The sequence below is a fragment of the Myxocyprinus asiaticus genome, chromosome 38 (genome assembly GCF_019703515.2).
Source record: "Myxocyprinus asiaticus isolate MX2 ecotype Aquarium Trade chromosome 38, UBuf_Myxa_2, whole genome shotgun sequence".
NCBI lineage: Eukaryota > Metazoa > Chordata > Actinopteri > Cypriniformes > Catostomidae > Myxocyprinus > Myxocyprinus asiaticus.
Window position 1 is genome coordinate 7,334,764 of NC_059381.1, and position 13,980 is coordinate 7,348,743.

Consider the following 13,980-nt stretch of genomic DNA (forward strand, 5'->3'; position numbering starts at 1 on the left):
CCTGTCTCTCCCCTGAAACGTAGCAAATTTTCATTCCCATTTCGCAATCATTCGATGATGTAAATCATTGTCATCATAAAAATCTCATTATTTGGGACTAGTCATTTTAACTCACCAAAACACTCACACACACACCCAATCCAGAGCTGTCTGTCTTGGCTGACTCCCTGTTTAGTCATCCATACAACATTCTCTACATTTTTCCTGTTTTCTGCATTTAGCTCTGTACACCCTTCCTCCTCAGGATATCCCAAACATCTGCCTCAGTGTTTCTAAAGCGACTCATCTTAAAATTCACCATGAGTAAACAGATTAGCAATATTTTACCTCAGTAGTTGCTGTTTGAAGAGTGTGTCTGTCCCATAAGTCGGTTAGTAACCACTGACCCAGACAAACTCTCATTCATCTCATTAAATTAAATGGGATCCTCAAGATGGCCGTTTGATAGTAAATCTCAGAGCTTACATCTGCCATGCGTGCTTGTGGGATTGTGTGGGTTTAACCCCAACTGCTCTGACATAATCAACTGAAGGTCTTTATACGGAGGGCAATGTCACTAATGTTTAGAAAGCATTCCCATTGCAGCTGTCTCAAGGCATTCCCAGGCTGCTCTGTGCGAACAGATTGTTATGCAAACACAATTTGACTCCCGCAAGAGTCTACTATGTGCGTTGCCTTCATCACAAACAGGCAGAGCTGTGGCTAATTTTCTCTGTCTCTTCCTTCTCCACGGAGCCCATATAAACTTTACAAATGTGAGCAACAGTAAGGAAAGTCTTGACTTCCTTTAATGCAACAACAGCTGCAACAAACCCAATGACGTCTTTCCCCTGCATTTTCCTGTTTATTCCTCCAAAATGTCCAGTACAGACCAGTCATGCTGTGTGTGTTTTCTGCCACCACCAGATGCAAATATTGCACATGTAAATAAACTTATAAGGCACAGTAAAGAGGAAAAGAGGGAAATCAAGAAAATATAGTCTTTATATTCTCATAAATAGCCACAAAATATCTGTCCTAACTGAAAGCAGAATACTGAGTAAAGCAACAGCCAATCAGTACATATCTGATATTTATCACACAGCTATGTGGAGCTGAATTTTTGACCAACGAGTTGTTATGGTGGGCGGGGCTACTTAGCGCAATGCAACAAAATAGTGTTAACACCAAACGCATTTACATGCACAGTTTCACACAATGTGTAAGGTCATGTATACGCCATCAACGGTTTCCTTTATCAGGGTAATGTCATAAATGGTTTAAGCACATATTGATTGGCAAGCATAGATTTTTGCAAATTACCCTGATTTTGCATTGCATGTAAACCAGTGTTATTATCATTAACAAAAACAATGAGACAAAACACCAATTAAATTTAGTCTTAGTTTTTGATACATGGTATACTAAAGAAAACTTTTCTGTGAGGAAAACCTGCATAACCTGCAGTAAACACGAAAATGACACTATAGGGATACCATTATACTGAGCTGAGAAATGTAATGCTGTTAAACATATCAAAACATTAACTTTGCAGCCCTAAAATACTAAAACTAAAATAAAAACAAAAACTGAAACTAGAAAAAAACTAAAACTAAACTAAAACTAACAATTAAGAGAGTGAAAACTAAACTACATTGAAAAGGACAAACTGAAAATAAAATAGAAATAAAAACACAATTAAAAACTATAATAGCCATGTAAACACCTTGTTCAATGTACACAAATGCTGTGTGCATGCCTGCTACGTTTTGAAATCAAAATCAGAATATAACCCAATGATTTAAAATCTTATGAAAATGTGGGTTTCTTACGTTGTTATTGTTGTTTTGTTAAATAAACACATTTTGGAAAATTATCAACCTAGGTTGCCTTAGGACCGTTCACACTGAAAGCGCTTTTGTGTCCATCCACACAGTTTTCAATTGCTTTTCTTTGTAAACATGCACAAGATGAACATCCTTGACTGTTGCGCCGCATCTCACAATATATTCACATATCGAGACACCTGAATTCTGCTCTATTCGTGGCGCCGTGTGGCGCCGTGTGAACGGCCCCTTATATATCTATATCTATATCTATATCTATATCTATATCTATATATATATATATATATATATATATATATATAATTTATTTTGTTTGTGTGTGTGTGTCTTTTGATGGTTAAATCCACATGCTGCTGCACCTCCGTTGCCGTGGCAAAAGAAATGTAAGCATAAGCGTAAGCATTCTGGCAGGAAGACTTGTTGTCTTTATGATTTCAATCAATCAGGCATCTCATCAAATCACAATGCCTCATTGTTTTCACCCCATCACCACCAGTTTAGGTCCTGTCCTGCCGTAGGTGTAAGCTCCTCTCCCCTGCAGTCTTTGCCTTCCGGCAGGATCTGACGGTTCGAGCAAGTATATGAGCTCTGAACCGTAAGATGGGGTTTACACCAAATAATCTAAAAATCTCTACATTCGTATTAATTCCAGTCATCCCGAGTTTTTCCTGATCAAATGAGGCATACTCTTTACAGTAAACTTAGGCCACATCCATACTAATACGTTTTTTGTTTGAAAACGTATTGATTCCAATGACCGCGGAGTTCTGCATAGGGCATCAATTTGGCCAGCGGCCCTGTGTTTACGGCTAAAACTGCATTTTCCTCTACTGAAAATGGAGACTTTTCAAAATGCTCTCCATAAATGCATACTCTGGAAAACTTTTTTCTGAGATTTCAAACAAAAACATATTAGTGTAAATGTGGTTTTAAAAGCCAGTATGTTCTGTTGAACTGGCAAGAATTAGTTCCATGATTCCTGCAAATAGACAAGAACCATCAAAGAAAATTTCACACTATCCATCTTCCACGGTCTCTCGATTCCACTTTTTCTCTCTCACATACTCTTGATCTCCCCTATCTCTCCAAGTATAAGTCATACAACAATGCTTACAAGCTCTAAGGGATGAACTTCACCATCTCCTCGTGCTAGTGTGCCATGAATTATCGATGTTGTTGCGAAGAAAGCTCCCCACTTTATGTCCAGTGACATAGTGAATCAATTCTTATTGCTATCATACTGCTATCATATTGCTATACTACACATCACAATATACAGTATAATTCACAATTACATCAATAGATTACAGCTACTACAAATACAACCTTTGTAAAACAAAGGCTTCTTGATTAAAAGTGTGGAACAGAGGGATTAGTCTGTTCTCTTTGGGCCTAATAATCTTAACTTGGATTTGCAACCCTATGCCAAGGCTAAGTGGTCTTGCACAGCAAAACATGCCTCTGTTATTCAAAGTCCATAAAGCGTAGTAGGTCCAATAATAATTGCATTTAATTATGTAAATAAACCATGTTGTGATCTCAAAAAGATTATCATCTGAGCACAGAGACCACACTTTTCCTGCTATAGCTGACGAAACCAAATAATGCAGAGAGTTTGGGACTCTCTTAGCATTATGATAAATATACTGTAACTCAGTTGATGAGGATTTGATGGATTGCCTGGCCAAAAGCAGATGCAGCTGTCAGAAGATAATACTCCCATTTTGAAACTAGATTTCGGAACGTCATATAATAACTCCAGCACCTGATTAGCATGAAAGATATTTGACTCCATGCTTTTTATTACGGACTACGGAGAAAGCATAAGTGCAACCATTTTTACTCTAGCAAAGTTAAACAGTAAAATGTAACATTTAAGTAAGTTTAATTTATTATGATAAAGTCATACATATGCTTTTCGAATGAGGAAAGAGCCTTCGTTAAGAAGCGGCCAAACAAGACTTGATGTTCAATTATTATTGCTATTAAAATGCATGCAAACGTAAAACGCAAGCACACGCGAAAAAGTTTTATTTTTTGCGGTGTAAGAAAGTTCCAGTTTGGTGACTTGTAAGTTTGTATAGCGAAAAGACACTCCACCATCTAATCGTCCATCAAATTATCACAGATGTAGAAAAGGGGAGTAGATTGAATATTTTAGCTTTTTGAAAATATTATTTTTGACATTTAGGGCGACTAAGTGTTGACTGAAACTTACATACTGCCTAAAATCTCCAGTAAAAAATAAAAATAAAAATAAAAATCTGAATACTTCTTGTGCTGACAATTACACTCAAAGACCACTTTATTAAGAACACCTGTACACTTTCTTATTCATGCAAGTATCTAATCAGCCAATCGTGTGGCAGCAGTGCAATGCATAAAATCATGCAAATACAGGTCAGGAGCTTAAGTTAATGTTCACATCAACAACCAGAAAGGGGAATAAATGTGATCTCAGTGTTTTTGATCATTGCATGATTGTTGATGCCAGATGGGCTGGTTTGAGTATTTCTGTAACTGCTGATCTCCTGGGATTTTCACACACAACAGTCTCTAGAGTTTACTCAGAATATTGCCAAAAACAAAAAACATCCAGTGAGCGGCAGTTCTGTGGACGGAAATGCCTTGTTGATGAGAGAGGTCAACGGAGAATGGTCAGGCTGTTTCGAGCTGACAGAAAGGCTACGGTAACTCAGATAACCACTCTGTACAATTTTAGTGAGCAGAATAGCATCTCAGAATGCACAACACGTCAAACCTCGAAGTGGATGGGCTACAGAAGCAGAAGGCCACGTCTGGCACTTTATTAGGACCATAGTGTTCCTAATAAAGTGCTCAGTGAGTGATTGTGAAGGATAGGTTATTTGTTTTATCATTAAAAAAAAAAGATTAGTCTGTGAACTTGAATGGTTGTTATTCACTGTTGGCAAAGGTGAGTGAACTGATTTGAAGGTAGTTGGGACAGGTTACGTGAATCATTGTCTCCAGGTGGTTGGCTAACATTCAATGCTTACCGCCAATCAGATGTTTAGATAACTCATTCATGTTTCCATCAGTAAATCCAATCAACGGCCCAATGTCAATCTCACACTTCTCTCTGGGAAAACACTGCATGAGATAAAGGTATGCTTGACGATTACTACAAGGATAGCAGGGAGACTTCATGCTTGTCAGGAGATCTGACCAATAAACAGGATTATTTCTCCAAAGGTGGTCATTTTTCAGTAATCCCAAGTGAATGGCACTATCCTTTGTTGTCCATTCCTGAAACTGTGAGAAGCTGGTGAGATACTCCATATACTAGGTCAGAATCCACTGACGTTTATTACAAATATAATTCCTGTTTTGATGGAAGCCAATGGAATCTTTGGTCATGACAAATATAAACAAATTAGCATTGATAACATGGGTGCCCATGGTTTTCATGGATTAGCCAGGCTATAGTGCCAAAAGTTTGCCACCTGTCTGATTACAAACACTATTATTAGCTCATGGCCAATTATCAATGAGCGCAATTGTTTTGCCGCAACAATCCTTTAAATCAAAACAATGCATTTTCTCTGGATCCCTTCACTCCAGGTGCCAAAATTAGCATTGCAACGGTGCAAAATTTTTGTTTTATCAAACAAAACTCATGAAACAATAATATTTTGTGTAAGTCAGGTCACTTGGCGGCCATGTTCGTAATGCCTCAGGGCTGCTATTTTCTGTTGATACAAATACGGCTCCTATCTACTTGAATGGGAAAAGACCAAAATCTCCAAAACGATTGATCAAGACTACAAGGAAATAACATATTTCAAATCAGCAATAAAATCTGACAACAATGGTATCATACATTGTGCTTCTTTAGCTCAGATCACGCAAAGAAACACTCTTTTTCAGGCTGGTCCATCTAATGCGCATACAAAAAAAACAAACAAAAAATACTGTACTGTTGGATGCGATATACTTTGCATTAAAGCTAAGACTGGCACTTACCTTTCATTCAGGAATGTACATTTTTCTCAGGGTTTTTGCTCTTGGTGTGAGTAGTTCTTTAGACTGTTAATTTCACTCAACAGGGCTGCAATTGTATACAATATTAGGTACAAAGATAATAGATGTTTTAAGCAAATATAAGATCAAAGGATAAGGGAAGTCTTCCTTGACAGTACTCTAATTAAAGTCTTTAAGAGTCTATCTCCAACTTTTGTAAAATAAAGGGGCATAGCTGCAGTCAGACACTGTCTGTTAAGTCTATAGTCTCTATGGGTCAGTGTTGATGTTTGAGGTACCCTGAGAGTTGCCACTACCACTGTGAGATTTAAAATTTCCTCAATCACAACTTGCAACCCGCACCATATGCCACTGATGGCACAGAGCAATGGGCCGACTGGCTCTTTCGAACTGTCTAGACAGTCTTTTACACAGCAGGACTTTCTGAAGTTCTCTAGAACTGAAGTAGAATGAGTTTTCACAGTGTCCTCGGAATAACTGCTCCCCCAAGAGGCTGGAGACTGTCTCCACGTCCAAAATCCAATGTGGGTATTGATCCGTGAGCAGAATATATGACGTAATAATACCAACAAATCGCGAAAACAGTCTACTCTGGCATTGTTAAACAAGCACTACTTAAGCACAAGGAACAAATTTCTTGGCATATATAGCACTTTCAGTTGAAAAGAGACATCCAACTCGCAGTTCACCACCATTCTTTTAAATCCAGTGCTTTAGGGATTATGGGATAGTAAAGTGTGTAGTTGATCCGCACTTCAGAATCTCGCCAGAAATAGTAGGTCATCCGGGTATTTCTTGCTTACTGTTTTATGAATACTGAGTATTCGGATACACTACTCCATTCCTAATAAAGTGCTAAGTGAGTGTAAATGACTATGAAGCAACACTGATGAAAAAAACAGCCAAAACCAGCCTTATCTAGTTGGCTGCTCTTAGATGGTTGCCCAGCCTGGTCAGTTGGCTGGTTTTAGAGGTGTTTTGGCCACTTTTTACTGGTCAGGCTAAAAGATCAGCTAGCCTCCCAGTTAAACCAGCTTTTTCAACAGTTAAGAGATATGTTTATAATAGGTTAATTATTTTTAGGACTCATTCAATACTGTTAAATATTGCTAAAAAAAATAAAACAACTACAAATGAATCATTTTACCCCATATTTGTGTATTTTTATGCTTATTAGAGAATTACTTTGTTAGCTTAGCAACATGCTAATGTCAAACTCTTTTGAAATCAATTGTAAGTCGACTCTCCTGTGCATTTAGTGTGAGTTGTGGCTGTTTATGTTTAAATTAGGATTCTGTCTATAGAAAAAAAGTATACTTTGGTTTGTCGTGTACCGGTACGTCTCGCGTGCAGTGGGTGTGATGAAAATGTAATCATTAGCGCAGTACCCATGAACCATAGCCTAGATTTTCTAAACACATGGATAGTTTGCATCTTTGCGCTTTATCTGTGGACGTGCCTGCCATTGACTGTGCTAAAAAAGTACAACAAAGCAGATGTAGTGTGCATGCGTCCATAATGACTCGCGGTCAAAAGAGTCCCCTTTGAAAGGCTGAGTGTTCGACTCTGTGAAAGATGGAATGGCACATGAAAAAGCTAAGTATTCCATAGCATTTAGAAGGCATCTGCCTATGTAGGCAGTAAAGAGCAAGACTAGGTTCTGGTTTTGGAACAAATCCTCTGTAAATTGGTGTGAACTTTCAGTTTTCATGGTATCTTTTATGAAATCACCTGCAAAATGTATACCTCTAGCTGTGTGGAGGCAAGTGTGTATGTATTTGAACTGTATGTCTCTTCAGATGAGTTTGTGTGTGTTTGGTCAGATATGATCCTATCTGCTCTTTAATGACTGACCACAGCTATAAGACGGCTCAAACCAGGTGGAACCAAACAAAAGGGTTATAGTGTGGAGTAATTACTGTCACATACCTTCTCTAGACACGCCCCCTAAACCTTAAACATTCCATTAAACTGCTATTTTTTCATCTACTTGAACAGCGTTCCCATCCTTGACTTCACTAATCCCAAAATCAACATCTGATTTTATTATAAAACAGCCAAATTCATTTCCATGTGTGCATTCGGCAGATATTATTATCTAAAGCGACTACTGAGCATTCAAGGACACAAATAATGCTTTTTTTTTTTATTTTTATGTTTATGTTCCTGTCGGAACTTCGTTGTGAAACACCACAAATAGTTGATTAGATGCTCATAACAAACTAAGGAAGCTACAGAAGTTGGCAGGAAAAAGGAGAATTGGACTAAAGCATTGTTTGCCCAGGATAGCCATAACATGTTTCATACATCCTGGTCATACTTAAACTGATAGTTCATCCAAATGTAAATTCAGTCATCATTTTCTCACCCTCATGTTGTTCTAAACCCACATGACTTCTTTTCTTCTGTTGGAACACAACAGGAGATGTTTGTCAGTATGTTAGTCTAAGTCACCAATCACTTTCATCGCATCTTTTTTTCTAATGAAAGTAAATGGTGACTGACTGTCATTTTGCCAAACATCTTATTTTGTGCTCCAGTGAAAAAAAAAAAAAAAAAATATATATATATATATATATATATATATATATATATATATATATATATATATATAAATCATATGGGTTTGGAACAACATGATGTTGAGTAAATGATGACAGAATTTTCATTTTTGGGTGAACTATCCCTTTAAACTCTCAGCTCCTATGTAGACTGTTTTTAGAAATCTAAAGGGATTTGGAACCACAGATGCCTTTATAGGGATATAATGCAGATATTTATAGGTCTAAATGATTTCAACAAAGTGAGTTTCACTGTGAGTTTCACAATATATGCAGAACAGAGAGCATTTGAGGTACTGAGATGAGATCCATCAACACATCTGAGGATGTCTTGATGAAGAAACACGGAAACTAGGACTGTGTGTTTGAGAAAGAAAGAGATACAGAGAGAAAGAAAATCAGTTCAATGTGAATAATTGCTAATGAAATTGTCTGAGAAGTCAAAAATAATATGCCACTCAAAAAAGACACAATGGTCTCAAACGTACTTCTTACTAAAAATAAGCAACTCTGTGAAAATTAATTTTGAGTTCACCAAATTGGTTTATAGAAAATGATTGCATTAATTGACTCTCAATATGAATATGAGGCAAAACTCCAATATAAGCTAAAAGTAAAATGGCACACAAGTAGGAATCTACTTGGACAAATCAGTATAAACTGAACCTGTGGCAAAACTATCCACAAAACTGCCATCTCAAACTTCTTATTTGCAGCATTGTAAGTTTTAAGAGCAGTATTACCTGCAGACATTGGCAGACACTCGGATATCCAAAACCAAGATAACTGATGTCCACCCTGTTGCACCACCTCCATGATCAAGGAAGCTCTTGCTCTACCTATCCTAGAAAAGAGGCCTCAGAGGGAATAGCTGGAAGGGGACTGGGTCTTCCTAGAGACTATGGACCTGGAGGCTTGGAGAGTGCTGACATTGTCCATAGAGAGGACAGAGGAGGGGAAGAAAGGGGGAGTGGGACAGGGGGCGAGGTGGATGGGTACACCCACCCAACCTCTCTCTCTACTCTGTGAACAATAGGGAATTTCACCAGTCCCAGGAGCTCTTAAAGGAGGAGAAGAAGAGAGAAAGGGCCCCTTTTTTATACAGTCTGTCAGTCAAACCTTTGAATAAACCATTTCACTGAAGGAATTAATAGACTGTTGATGTACAGGTGGCTATTTATAGCATATCTTTTTAAAAACTTAAAAACTAGTCCTTATGTCATCTATAACCTGGTCACTAATATGGGCAGTAAACAGATAATCACATGAAAACAACAAACACAAGGATTTCTTTGTTTCTAACAATGAACATGAAAGCTCTTTAAAGGAATATTTCACTTAAAAATGAAAATTCTGTCATCATTTAGTCCCCTCATGTAGTTCCATACCCACATGACTTTCTTTTTTCTGCACAACACAAGAGGAATTTTAAAGGTTGTCCCAAATGTACATCATGATGGCGCCGCGGATGGCCACCTCAGTGTGGAGCGCTTCTATTGTTTTGTTATTTTTGTTTGTTTGTCCTGTGTTTCGTAATCTTTTTTCAGTCAGTTTTACCAGAGACGAACTGCTGAACATTCGACAGCATACACCAGTCAATATTTTCCCAGATTTTGATTATTCTGACGTTTTATTTGACATTCTAGTTGGAGGTGCGGCTGTGTTGTTTAAATGCGCTAGGAGAAGCAGGCGAGGGAGACGAGCAGGCGCTCTGGTCAGCCTCCGTTGGCGCGGCTTACGAACAGTGCTGCCGAGCATTCATCTAGCAAATCTTTGCTCTCTTCCTAACAAAACGGACGAACTACATCTCCTCTCCTGCACAAACAAGGACTTTTCAAACTCTGCTGCCTTGTGCTTCACAGAAACCTGGCTGAGTGAAGCCATTCCGGACAGCACGTTACATCTGCCAGGCTTTCAGCTGTTCAGAGCGGATCGCATCGCGGAGTTAACGGGGAAAACGAGAGGCGGTGGAACATGCTTTTACATCAGTGAAAGTTGGTGTACAGATGTAACAACGTTAAAGAGGATGTGCTGTCCTAATTTGGAAGCGCTCTTGATTAACTGTAAGCCTTTCTACTCGCCACGGGAGTTTTCCTCGTTTATTCTGGTGAGTGTGTATATCGCACCAAACGCATATTTGAACACAGCACTGCAACAGCTGGCTGATCAAATCACAGACATGGAACAACAATACCCGGACTCACTTATTATTATTCTTGGTGATTTTAACAAAGCAAACCTCACACATGAACTGCCCAAATACAAAAAGCACATTACATGCCCAACCAGAGACAGAAATATACTGGATCATTGCTACACAACAATAAAAGATGCATATCACTCTGTCCCTAGAGCAGCTTTGGGACTTTCTGATCACTGTCTGGTTCATCTTCTTCCAACCTACAGACAGAAATTAAAATCTGCTAAGCCTGTATTAAGGACTGTACCAACAAATCAGAGCTGCAACTACAAGCCTGCTTTGACTGCACTGATTGGAGTGTTTTTGAGGCTGCAGACACCAATCTGGACGAGCTCACAGATACATCATATGTTACATATATGTTACATATATCAGTTTCTGTGAGGATATGTGCATTCCTACTAGGACTTATTTAACATTTAACAATTACAAACCATGGTTTACAGCAGAACTCAGGCAGCTTCGTCAGGCCAAAGAGGATGCTTACAGAGTTGGGGATAAATTCTTGTACAATCAGGCCAGGAACACACTGAATAAGGGAATCAGAGTGGCTAAAAGAAGATACTCTGAGAAGCTGAAAAACAAGTTTTCAGCTAAAAACCCTGCATCAGTGTGGAAGGCATGAAACAACTTACGAATTACAGAACTCCTGCCCCCAACCCTGTGGTGGACCAACAACTGGCTGACGACCTGATTGTGTTCTACTGTAGATTTGAAAGGCCCAATCTCACACCCCACACCCACCCTGACCTTCACTTCACACAAACACCAACACCTCCTGCAACCCCCTTCTCCCCCCTCCTGCTACTCAACTTGCACTTAAGATCTGTGAAGATGATGTGAGCTGAGTCTTTTGACAACAAAGGATAAGGAAAGCACAGGGCCCAGATGGCGTTTCACCTGCATGTCTTAGATCCTGTGCTAACCAGCTGGCCCCCATCTTCACACAGATCTTCAATAGATCACCGGAGCAGTGTGAAGTCCCATGCTGCTTCAAATGTTCCACTATCATCCCCATCCCAAAGAAACCAAAAATCACAGGACTTAATGACTACAGACCTGTCACCCTGACGTCTGTGGTCATGAAATCATTTGAGAGACTGGTGTTGGCCCACCTGAAGAACATCACTGGACCCTTTCTAGATCCCCTTCAATTTGCTTATCGAGCAAACAGGTCTGTGGATGATGCAGTCAACATGGGATTGCATCATATCCTGCAACATCTGGACAGACCAGGGTCATATGCAAGGATCCTTTTTGTGGACTTCAGTTCGGCTTTCAACACCATCACCCCAACTATACTCCAGAATAAATTACACCAACTCTCTGTTCCCTTGTCTAACTGTCAGTGGATTACCAGCTTTCTGACGGACAGGCAGCAGCTTGTGAGACAGGGGAAACTCACTTCCAGCACCTGTACAATCAGCACTGGTGCCCCCCAGGGATATGTGCTCTCCCCACTACTCTTCTCCCTCTACACCAATGACTGCATCGCCAAGGACTCCTCTGTCAAGCTCCTGAAGTTTGCAGATTACACCACTGTCATCGGCCTCATCCGAGATGACGATGAGTCTGCATACAGAAGGGAGGTTGAACAGCTGGCTGTCTGGTGCAGTCAAAACAACCTTGAGCTGAACACGCTCAAAACAGTGGAGATGATTGTGGACTTTAGGAGGAACACCCCAACACTGACCCCCCTCACCATTCTAAACAGCACTGTGGCAGCAGTGGAGTCATTCAGGTTCCTGGGCACTACCATCTCACAGGACCTGAAGTGGGAGACCCACATTGACTCCATTGTGAAAAAGGCCCAGCAGAGGTTGTACTTCCTTCGCCAGCTGAGGAAATTCAACCTGCCACAGGCGCTGCTGATACAGTTCTACTCAGCAGTCGTTGAGTCTGTCCTCTGCACTTCAATAACTGTCTGGTTTGGTTCAGCTACGAAATCAGACATCAGAAGACTACAAAGGACAGTTCGGACTGCTGAGAGGATTATTAGTTGCCCCCTGCCCCCCCTTCAAGAACTATACACTTCCAGAGTGAGGAAAAAGGCTGGAAAAATCACTCTGGACCCCACTCACCCTGCCCACTACCTTTTTGAACTGTTATTTCTGGCCAACGCTTCAGAGCTCTGAGCACCAGAACCGTCAGGCACAGGAACAGTTTTTTCCCCCAGTCTATCCATCCATGAACAGTTAAATTGCCCCATTGAGCAATAACTATGTGAAATACACAGTTTAGTCTTTCTTGTATTTATCCAACACATCCAACCTCTTCTGCCATTTCATTCCTCTGAAAAAAAAAAACAAAAAAACATTTGCACTGTACATAACAGATTTGTATTTACATTGTACATAACAGATTGTATTAGATGTGCATTACCCATGTGTATGTGTGTATGTATGTATGTGTGTGTCTGTACGTATGTGTATAATTATTTTTTATTTTTTATTTTGTATTATTATCTATGTCTTGCTGCTGTTTTTGTATTGTTTTTGTATGGTTGTACACTGGAAGCTCCTGTCACCAAGACAAATTCCTTATAAATAAAGCAATAAAGCTCATTCTGATACTGATTCTGATTCACTGATTTCAATACAATAGCTTTGTAAAGCTTAAAAAAGGACCCAAAAGTGTCATACAACTAGTCCATGTGATTTGTGCATCAGATTCCAAGTCTTCTGAAGGCATATGATAGGTTTTGGTGACAGACCGTGAAATGCAGTTCTTGAGTGCAAAGTGAAAGCAAACAGTTTTTGTGATCGCTTTTGTATTTCACCCACGAATATGCAAAGGAGAGCTATGGCAGAGGTCAAGATTTTCATAGAAAAACAAACTTAAATTTAGTCTTTTTTCTCATCATATGCCTTTAGAAGACTTGAAATATGAAGTACAAATCAAATGTGGGCAAATTCACTAAACAGTTACGGCACTTTTACGATTGGTATTTCAGCGCAAAACCCTGCTTCTTATTCATTAACCGCCCACAATTTAGTTGAAAGCTGGCGCAGTCAGTGCTGAAATTGCGCTGCATCTTGAATATTTAAATTAAGTCATTGTCATTTCTTCCCACGCAAACACGCCTCCTTTCTATGTAAATTAAGCTTATTATGCATTGCGCTTCGTTCACAAAAATTGCCCGGGGCTATTACTGTCAGATGAATGCAGGCGGTAAACTGAATTTTATTTAAAAGAGATGTTTGTGTACATTTTCCATTTATCATTTAAGCAGTAATTCACCAAATAATGATCAAATGATGGAGAAGAGCATTAAAACATGGCAAATATATCCAGATGCGCGGTGTAGCTCAAGCACATTTTCGACATGTCATGGCATTGTATTGAAATCAGCGAAATGGACATCCTTTAAAATTCCTCTTTTTGATTTCCT

The 13,980-nt window shown here is 39.3% G+C and overlaps 1 protein-coding gene across 4 annotated transcripts in view; it reads right to left on the minus strand.

The window, feature by feature from the left end:
- The window catches only part of arhgap24 (Rho GTPase activating protein 24), a 149,062-nt gene that overhangs the window by 32,230 nt on the left and 102,852 nt on the right, over positions 1-13,980 (minus strand). Inside the window, exon 1 of one of the 4 annotated variants that reach the window (XM_051677118.1) lies at positions 328-355. The exons of the other annotated variants lie outside the window; for them this stretch is intronic. The gene's annotated coding sequence lies outside the window, so the exon portion shown is untranslated. Of the gene's footprint in view, positions 1-327; positions 356-13,980 lie in introns of those variants that run through there. 4 annotated transcript variants of the gene reach the window in all.